Source organism: Tachypleus tridentatus, chromosome 13 (assembly GCF_004210375.1).
Source record: "Tachypleus tridentatus isolate NWPU-2018 chromosome 13, ASM421037v1, whole genome shotgun sequence".
In the NCBI taxonomy this organism is placed as follows: domain Eukaryota; kingdom Metazoa; phylum Arthropoda; class Merostomata; order Xiphosura; family Limulidae; genus Tachypleus; species Tachypleus tridentatus.
Genome location: NC_134837.1, coordinates 214,696,270 through 214,706,741, shown reverse-complemented (window position 1 = coordinate 214,706,741; position 10,472 = coordinate 214,696,270). Strand labels below are relative to the sequence as shown.

At 33.0% G+C, this 10,472-nt stretch overlaps 1 long non-coding RNA gene across 2 annotated transcripts in view; it reads right to left on the bottom strand.

Moving 5' to 3' along the window:
* Positions 1-1,492: 1,492 nt before the first annotated feature.
* Positions 1,493-10,472, bottom strand: part of LOC143238364 (uncharacterized) — a 14,407-nt gene continuing 5,427 nt past the window's right edge. The window contains exon 3 of one of the 2 annotated variants that reach the window (XR_013020550.1): positions 1,493-2,067. This is a non-coding gene — a long non-coding RNA (uncharacterized LOC143238364). The remainder of the gene's footprint in view (positions 2,068-10,472) is intronic. The other variant, XR_013020549.1, reaches the window with a different exon arrangement.

Below are 10,472 nucleotides of genomic sequence, written 5' to 3'. Positions count from 1 at the left end.
TTATGTGGAGGAACGAACTGCGTTTCGACCTTCTTCGGTCATCGTCAGGTTCACAAAGAAAGACAGAGGTTACTGACCGATAGCTGACCCCATATTTGAAGGGGATTGTATAATTGAGTGTAGAAATGTAGAGTGCGTGCTTAGATGTTTCATTATATTTATTAATACAGGTATAAAGGTGTTACTTTGTATTGGTTTATTTTGCAGTTGTTTATGTTTGTTTCTTTATTTAGTATTTGGGTGTTTTTTTTATGGTTATGTTGTGTAGCATTGGTAAGAACTTTACAGGAAATGTCCATTCATTTGTTAGCCAGGCTCACTAGATATTTACTTGCGTGTTTATTAGACTTTATAAAGTTACAACATGCTTCGCCATTTTATTTTTATGAAAATTATCCACTTAATCATAATATTTAAAAATCATTATTTAGAAAGGAAGACAAATTTTAACAATACCTATTGGACACCAGTTTGCAATAGGTAACACATCAATTTAAAAATAGCTCTAGGGTGGTAAAGTTTAATTAGCGAAGAAAACAACATCACATTTTTAGCCGCAGCAATGTCCGCCAGGGTTTTTATGAAAAAGTTCTAGCTCATACGTCAGTGATTTCTTGATCGATTTGAGATGCAAAGGCAGCTTTGTACTCAAGGGGTCAACCACATCTGATTGACGTATTTGATTATGTCCAAATTCTTACAGATTAATTTACTCTAATCTAATTTCAAATCTCCCCTCAGTGGCACAGCGGAATGTCGGCGGACTCGCACAGCCAAAACCAGGATTTCGATACCAGTGTGTGTAGAGCACAGATTACCCGTTATGTAGCTTTGTGCTTAATTCCTAACAAACCTACCTAAAATAATTTAAATAATTTCAAGTGTCGCAAGTACTGAGAATTCAACTTTGCTCATTCTATCTTCTTGTAAAGGTTGATGATTTAAATTAACCTCACAAAATGTAATAAATTTAATTTAGGACCAAAGAAGACACTTATAGTTTTCTACTAAGGTCCAGTTTAGGATAAAAAGAACTTAAATGTATCAGGGCAGGGAAAGATAGTGTTTGTAACATATTTACAAAACTGATAGTACGGCCAACTATTTCTGAGAAGAAAATGTATCTTTTTTCACCAGGAAACACAACGTAAAGGAATCACTTGTTTAAATATATTCATAAGTGTTTTATTACAATTTCTGTTTCTTTGTTGACTAGAAAAACACCAGTGAATATGGACTTAGTTTTAATTAACTTTCTCAATATTTGTCTATTAGAATTAAAAAGAAATATTGTAAAAAAAATTCTTAATCCAAATATCATAAGATCTGTTGTTGTTTTGAAGTTAAGCACCAGTTGCGTTATGAGCTATTTCAGATCTGCCTGAACCGTGTACTGAAAACAAGTTTCTGACGTCGTAAGTCCGCAGACACACCTCTGTACAACTAGGTGGCAATAAGATGTAATCTATTTCTAGGAAATTTCGGAAAAGTAATGAAACGCTTTATTTGCTTTAAATCCAACACTTTCAAGAAGAATTTTTTTTCATGTTGATATACTGTTGTTTTGACTTACAGTTTTTCAGTGAAACAAAGCAACTGTTATTTATTTAATGAAATAAACATGTTTTATTTTAATAATAAGAAGCAATCAAAGATATATTTGTTTTAAATAAAAACTTCTTAAAAACTGTTGTAACTTAAAATGTTATTTAATATCTAAAATAGGTCCACTGGCAAGAGTATTGATGACAATATCTGAATAATTCTTGATTTTGTTCCAATCAAAACAAAAGCCATTGAACGTTTCAGGATCAGCAACAAGCCTTTTGATTTCATTATTGAAACAATATACAGTATCTATACTTCCCTAGATAGATTCTGCACCGTCATAAAGTGAATTACATTTACATAAGTGTTCCACTAATATATTTCATCGAATACATTCCTAGTTTTTGTAGAGATTGTTGAAAGTGGATGAATTGGGAACACCATGTCGACACCCATCTCAGATTTGATACACTTATTGTTTTTCAATGTGTTTCATTAGTTTTTCATCTAGAGACTTATCTGTCACAAGAAAGGAAAAAAAGAGGTTAAAATAAGATATCATCAACCACAATTAATTAATTACATAACGTTTTATTGTAATACACTATATGAAAATCATTACTAAAATATCTAGGCTTACAATAAACAAGATTAGTTGTAAACAGATATAAATATGATGTTATAAGATTTATTTTAACTACTTCTTATTGTAATTAAAAAGAAAGATCTCGTTTTAGTACAGGCACGTTTACCATTTTAAACTTCATTACACTAATTTTATAGTTGTGAAAGTATAATAAACAAATGTTTTTTAAAGTCCTGAGCTATAAAATTTGTTACCAATATTCATGAAAATTATACATAATGTTTTACAGAATTTGAGATATTAAATATTTCACTTTGTTTACTATATAACTAATAGTTAGTGTAAATGCTATAGAATAGTGCTAATAAAGAAGCAAAAACATTCAATAAACTATGTTCAAAACTTTACAATTAAACTGATATTATATTTCAACACTGAATTACCAGTGAAAATACCAGAAAAACTCAAATCAGTGTAACATGGTTACAAAACTGATATTATATTTCCACACTGAATCACCAGTGGAAATACCAGAAAAACTCAAATCAGTGTAACATGGTTACAAAACTGATATTATATTTCAACACTGAATCACCAGTGGAAATACCAGAAAAAGACGAATCAGTGTAACATGGATACAAAACTGATATTATATTTCAACACTGAATTACCAGTGGAAATACCAGAAAAAGTCGAATCAGTGTAACATGGTTACAAAACTGATATTATATTTCAACACTGAAAACCAGTGGAAATACCAGAAAAAGACGAATTAGTGTAACATGGTTACAAAACTGATAATATATTTCAACACTGAAAACCAGTGGAAATACCAGAAAAAGACGAATTAGTGTAACATGGTTACAAAACTGATAATATATTTCAACACTGAAAACCAGTGGAAATACCAGAAAAAGACGAATTAGTGTAACATGGTTACAAAACTGATAGTACGGCCAACTATTTCTAAGAAGAAAATGTATCTTTTTTCATCAAGAAACACAACGTAAAGGAATCACTTGTTTAAATATATTAACACTGGTGTGTATGAAGATAAACCACAATCGTGTAAAGGTAGGGGTGTTTTATAAGAAAAACAAATGAATGATTTAACAAAAATGATAATCGTTTATAATTCAAGTTTTCACATTAAAATTAATTAACAAAAGCTGCTTATGCTTGTTATTAAGCAAAAGTACTATCTCTGAGCTGCCCACCGCTACTATGGAAACCCAATTTTTAGCAGTAGAAATTCACAGACGTACCGCTGACCATTGGGTGAAGACAACAAAATATATTTAATTTAGTTTATTTTGAATTTCTCGTAAAGCTACGCGAGGACGATCTGCGTTACCCGTTCCTAATTATACAGTGTAAGCCGAGATGAAAGGCAGATAGTCATCACCACTCACCGCCAAATATTGGTCTTCTCCTTTACCAATGAATAGTGGGATTGGCCGTAATATTTCAACGTTGCCACGGCTGAAAGGGCAAGCATATTTGGTGTGTCGGAGATTGGAACCCGCGACCCTCGGATTACGAGTCTTGTGCCTTAACCACCTGGTCATGCCGGGCCAATATATTTAGTTTTTAGAAAATTAAATGATTCAGTGTCTTACCACATATGTAGTCACCTTACTTGTAATGTGCATCAGGTAGAAAAGAGAGAGAGTTAACCAGATATTAACAGTTCTCATCTTGAATGAATTTTTTCTTGTTTTTCATTTTAGTTCTTCTTGATTTCTGAAGAAAGGTAAAACAAAACATTTCTTTAATAAGTTAGCTTTCAATTAGAAAAATTCAAAAATTGTATTCTTCGTGATTTACAATAAATTTTTACCGTCTTTAGGGTTTCACAGACATAAAATCTAAAATGTAATGTATGTTTCTTATTTAATAAAATATACATCTAAAAATATCGTAAATTTAACTTATTTTACAATTACAGTTATTATTGTACACAAATAACTGTATTTTTTAAATTAAGACCTCAAAAATCTCAGGTTTTTACAAATTATAAAGCGTTAATAGAAAACCTTTCAGACTTAACCTCGATCCACAAATATTGTGTGTTGAAAACGACTGACTGAAGAGACATAGACCTTGAAAGTGCTCAGACCACAATGTTTCCTTGTAAAGCTACCATTCGTCGTCTGCTGGTGCTATAATTGTTTCTCCTGACGAAACAGGTTTAAAACAAATAAAACCTATTTCGTGTAGGTAAAAGTACATCTACAGTTATTTGGTATCGATATCAAAAATACATATAGTATAGCCTAAAGTAACAAGGTAAAAAACTATTATATTTTCTTCGTTCTGAGGAAAACATGCACAATACTGGGTAAAACATAATAAAAATTCCAAAAAATATATTCATGAACATGATATGTAAGTTCATACAAGAGTGTGAAAAAATTTCCCTTCGAGAATATTTACAAAAGGTGTAGATTAAGATTTAAAAAATGATTATTTAATTACACATTTTCCCATTATTGTTGTTGTTTTCATCACGTTTAACTGGCAAACAACAATACATACAATACTACGTGGGCAACAATAATACATTACTGTTCTACTCTGTTACTAAAATACAGTGTTTATGACTTAGGTATTAACACTGAAATGCCGTGTTCAGTTTGTAATACTGAGAAAGTACATTGCATCTAAAGAAAATTAGCAATTTCAAATTTCTTCAGAATTACAATTCACTTATCCAAGTTACTTAGGGTTCACACATTTAGAATTATATCCTATGAATACATATTTCGGTACGCTAACAACGAATCCCAAATATGTCGACAAACTATAAAATATGAAAATACCACTACTACACTAAGAAATACTATTCAAAGCAGAATAATAAAATGTCTAATATAACAATCATATATATGGCTACTACGAATTATTTTAGTCTCAAGTTTTTAAAATATTTAGTGAAATACATCAAATAGTAATAATACGTCTAATAACTTAATTTTGAAGATTGAATCCTATTTCTATGATTAATATATGATCCATAAGAGTTAGGATTTTAACAAATTTATTCACATTCTTCACTCATAATTCACTCGTAACTATAAATATACATAAATTCACTAAAAAGACGTTCTGACAAAAAGGTTAGTTGGATTTCTTTTTCAAAGTAATCTTTATTGTTTTGAATCGAGCTGTTAACATTTGTTTTAATCTGTAGTCTGGCTCAGTGCACAATATATATAAATATTTTAGTTCTTTTTACCTTATAAGATTTTTTTGGATAGAAACTAAGAAATCAGGTTTCGAGTAATCCAACGGTAAACATTATCGCTCACTGGAGTTTCACATTGTTTCCAGCTGACTTTAATGTTACTTTCAATTGTTTCTTATGCCTCTCTTCCATGGTCAACAACCTGTCTAGAATGGATAACAGCATGACATAATATATTGCATGGCCAACAGCACTACGTGTCTGTATTAAATGATTAACAGAGTCACCTATTGGTGTTAAATAAGTGATAAGGTTACATGCTGTTACATAGTTAACGGGAGTAACTTCTAAACATTATGGTATAACCCGTTTTGGTTTTTATATAATAAGTGAATAATATTTGTTAGTAGACACTGGAAATGTACTTGGTAAGTTAATGTTAATGTTTTTTGAAGAAATAATTATTTGTTGGATCTATCAAATTATATTTGTATTCTCACACCTCTCAACCCCAGAGGAACAACTGTACATCTGCGGACTTTTACGGCTAAACTCGAGATTGATATAACCGTGGCGGACAGCTTTGTGCTTAATAACAACACAGTGTCAAATCATTGAATACAACGTAACGCAGAAATCAGAAGCCATTCAGATGGTGTCCCGAATATAACGCACATTCAACTTACTTCCGCTGTGAACCAATAAAAGTTGCTTTGATAATAACACACCTTCACTACCTGGTAATCTACAATGGTCGTTTTGTTACGCAAAGAGCGAGTTCCCTGTTTTAAACACAATTGTTGGTAATTACGATAAGATTTTGATTGGTTACAACTTTTATTGTAGTTTTGTATATCCAGTTTCAGTGTTCTTCAATAAGTACGACGTAGTTTGTTTTCATCTATAAAATAAATATTAAATGCGATTAATAACAGTAATTTATTTTTTACAGAAACACTTATTTACAAATTGCTTGAATTGTGTTTCTTTCAACAAATTGGCCCGGCATGGCCTAGCGCGTAAGGCGTGCGACTCGTAATCCGAGGGTCGCGGGTTCGCGCCCGCGTCGCGCTAAACATGCTCGCCCTCCCAGCCGTGGGGGTGTATAATGTGACGGTCAATCCCACTATTCGTTGGTAAAGAGTAGCCCAAGAGTTGGCGGTGGGTGGTGATGACTAGCTGCCTTCCCTCTAGTCTTACACTGCTAAATTAGGGACGGCTAGCACAGATGGCCCTCGAGTAGCTTTGTGCGAAATTTCCAAACAAACAAACAAACTTTCAACAAAAATGTTCTAATTTATGTAAAATTTAATATTGGCCACGACAATTCTAAAAGCACATAAATTTCATTCGGTCTGTAACTGTAAACTGGCAAATCAAAAAGTTAAATTATTAGAATTTGTAACATGATATCTTGGAAAATTTTAGTAAAGTTGTTTGTTCCTAATCATGCACAAATCAACACAAAGGGTTTCTAACAGTATAATTCATCAGACATTTTTCCTTTATTAATCCGCCCTTACAGAATATAAACATAAATACATCGTATTCTTAGAACAGAACATGTTAATAATATTACATAAATAATATATATATATATAATACACACACACACGTTATTTCGTTAATTGTCTCCTTACGAATCAACAAAAAGTTAATGTACTTATAAAGCCAAAAGTTGGGAGTTGATTCTTCGTTATGGCCAGAGCTCAGATAGTCGGCTATGCGACTTTAAACAAAAAATAAAATCATATTTCTGTAGTTCTTCAACAGAGTATCGGTTTAAAGCAGTTACTACCCTTCATTCATGAGCCAAGAAACTAAAGTAGTTATTTATGTTTAGCTGTAATCTACGAACTTGTAACACTCAAATCACGGTTTCGATTTTCTTCGGTGGACACACCAGATAGCCTTATGTGGCTTTGTTATGAAAAAAACATCTCCCCTCATCTCTCACTTTGTAAACTATTGTTCAATTAACTTTAATTACCTTTCTTAAGGATAAAGGATGATAACATTCTACTCTGAAAACTCAACTTTTCAGATGGTCAAGGTGATAAACCTAAGTTTACTTTTACCTTCTGGGGTGTGGACTTCTGGCTTCCATCTCCCCTGTTTCGGTGAAATCTTGTTTTGTTTGTTTGTTTTGGAATTTCGCACAAAGCTACTCGAGGGCTACCTGCGCTAGCCGTCCCAAATTTAGCAGTGTAAGACTAGAGGGAAGGCTAGTCATCACTACCCACCGCCAACTCTTGGGCTACTCTTTACCAACGAAAAGTGGGATTGACAGTCACAATATAATGCCCCCACGGCGAAGAGGGCGAGCATGTTTGGCGCGATTCGGGCGCGAACCCGCGACCCTCAGATTACGAAGCGCACGCCTTAACGCGCTAGGCCATGCCAGGCCCGGTGGAATCGTCCGCCGGAGTAACTAACAATGTCAATCTTGGAAGGGAAGTGAGATACGGTGCGCTAAAGATGACTGGCCATCAAATCGATTTAAGATAGTGAACAAGTCCTCTGCTTGTGCCACATTTGTTGTTGACCAGTGGATCAGCTCGTGTGGTTGGGCTGGATCAAAGTATTCTTCTCAACAAATCGAAATACATTTTGAGTCTGCATCAAAAGGTGAATGTCGAGAAATGTTTATTTACAACTGCCGTCAACATGTAGGTGATACCAATTATCTTTATGTTTTGAAAGTTTATTCTATCGTATAACTTTCCTGGAAATAAAAAAAAATTCTTAGGGGCTATTTGTTCCATATAACATTGAAATACTGTCAAATATTCTGACAGAATTTTGTATCAATCACTAATATTCTCGTATTGCTTTATAATTATGTCACATTGCATCATTTCATAAAGTGACAATATAACAGTTTATTGGATAATTTTGTAACGACATTTCAATATTGGTCTTAATTTCTTTGAAAAAGAGTGTGAAACAGCTCTCATTATTGTACCTTTTGATTATAATAATAAGAAATATTATGCTGTCAAAGTTTTTGTTCGAACTTAGAAACTTGTTGGATATGTACTGAATGTCAACAGTTTTTACATATAAAGGCTATTAAAACAAAACCCAGTATCGTTATTAACAACAAGTGTATAACCTTACATAAAACTGTTCCTCTCTAGACACTAATCTATTTGTGTTTATATGTTGTTTCACTAGTTCATCTATTTATCTAGCTACCAGTTGTTTGAGCGTTCAGCCTGTTGTGTTTCCTTGTTGTTTACATGTGAAGATCACTCTATACATAGCCTATTTTAAAATGTATTCATTAAACATAAAATGGCGCCGATGTGTAGACTAAACTAACTATGCGTCTCCTCCTCTCCACTTTCTTTCCATGATGATTTGTCACAACTTACTTCGACATCCTGAACCCAACATCCTACTTCATCATTTGTCTCCCAGTTCTTTTCGAACCATTCTTGAAACGAAACATTTCTGTCAGATTAAAATATCATGGACATCTAGATACAGATGTCAAAGTTTTTCTTGCCTTTAAGTGTTTTCAAGCAGAGGTGGTGGTGGCTATTTGGTGTCATGACCACCTCAGGCACTAGATGGATCACCGATACTTTCTTCAATACTGCTTATAAACTGTTTTTCTATCTTTTACTCACAAGATGTCTTTTTATTGCAATCTTTTCTTGTTTTATCACCAGTGCCGCAAGAAGCTAATGGTACAGGATAACTATCAGAAAAAGATACATATGCACACTCCACGACGTATGAGATGTAACTAAACGCGGGTTGAACAGAAGGAATCACAACGTAATATAGGGTACTACGTATAGCTGAAACATTATAGACAGCGGAATTCTGAACCTCACATGCGACTGTCGTACTCGCATGAGGATCGTAGTAACTGATGTTTAAGTATAAAAAATATCGCAATATTGGATATTCTAAATACCCGATTTGAAACATCTTTACGTACAAAGTGTCGATATTTTGCATCAGAAAGGGTGACCACATGTTCTTTTGTAAAGTGACCAATGTTAGGTGGCCTCAAACCACCTTCGTATGAAACACAACCAGTGTCAAAATGTAGTCTTTGTGTATCCTGCTCCATTACGACTTTATATATCAGGTGTGACTATCACACGACTTGCTGATGTGCATATTAAATTTTTTTTATAATATAACATATTTAACTCTTTATATTTGTATGATAGAGGTTCATTAATAAAGATCATTCATTTTTGTCTTATTCAATTATAACTTCAAAGATTCATCCCATGATTTGACAAGCCTTCCACTGGCACAGCGGACTGCCTACGGATTTACAATTCCCGAAACTAAGGTTCCATACCCATGTTGGGCAGAGCACACAATGCCCTTTGTGAAGTTTTGTGCTTAATAATAAACAACAATATTGAACCTACGGTAGAAAATTAACAATGTATAGCATTAATTAGTAAACCTAAATCGATGAAGTTCAGAAAAATTATAGATTATATGAATTTTAGTCGTTGATCATGTTATTAAAAATTGGCAATCGAGAGAAAATATTAACAAAACCTTTGGCCATTCTTATTAAGAAGTTAGCACACAGGACCGACCTGTTATAATGATTTTCAAACGAGACTCAAAACTTGAGCGCTATTGAATAAGTCGCTATTCTTTTTCTCATGATTTGAGACGATTGATTAAAGTAAAACAATTTATATGTTGAATTCATGCGGAAACTGAAAATGAGTATTTGATGTGTAACCGTTTAATTTGTCTACAACCAACTTACTGGAATATGTTATTATTAAGTGAAGTAAATGACAGTACATATTTGAAATGTTTTTTTTTATTCAAGCACAGAAACCTTAATTATAGTAAAATGTAAGTACTGTGAAGTTCACACAGGTTTCAATAATTAATTGGATACACAAAATATTTATAACAGAAAATATTCGAGATTTGTTTCAAGAAAACGTCCAGCACCGAAATGTCTACTTGGTCATGAAAATAGTTCGGCTAAAAGTGTTTCCAAAGTGTGTTTTTTTTAGATATTAACCCATATCACTGTTGCTAATGGCGTTCAGTTGTCTCTTTAAATGTTTATTTAGTGTGGGTTTAGCACCCCGCTAGTAGAACGGTAAGTCTACGGATTTACAACAATAAAATCAGCGGTTCCATTCCCTC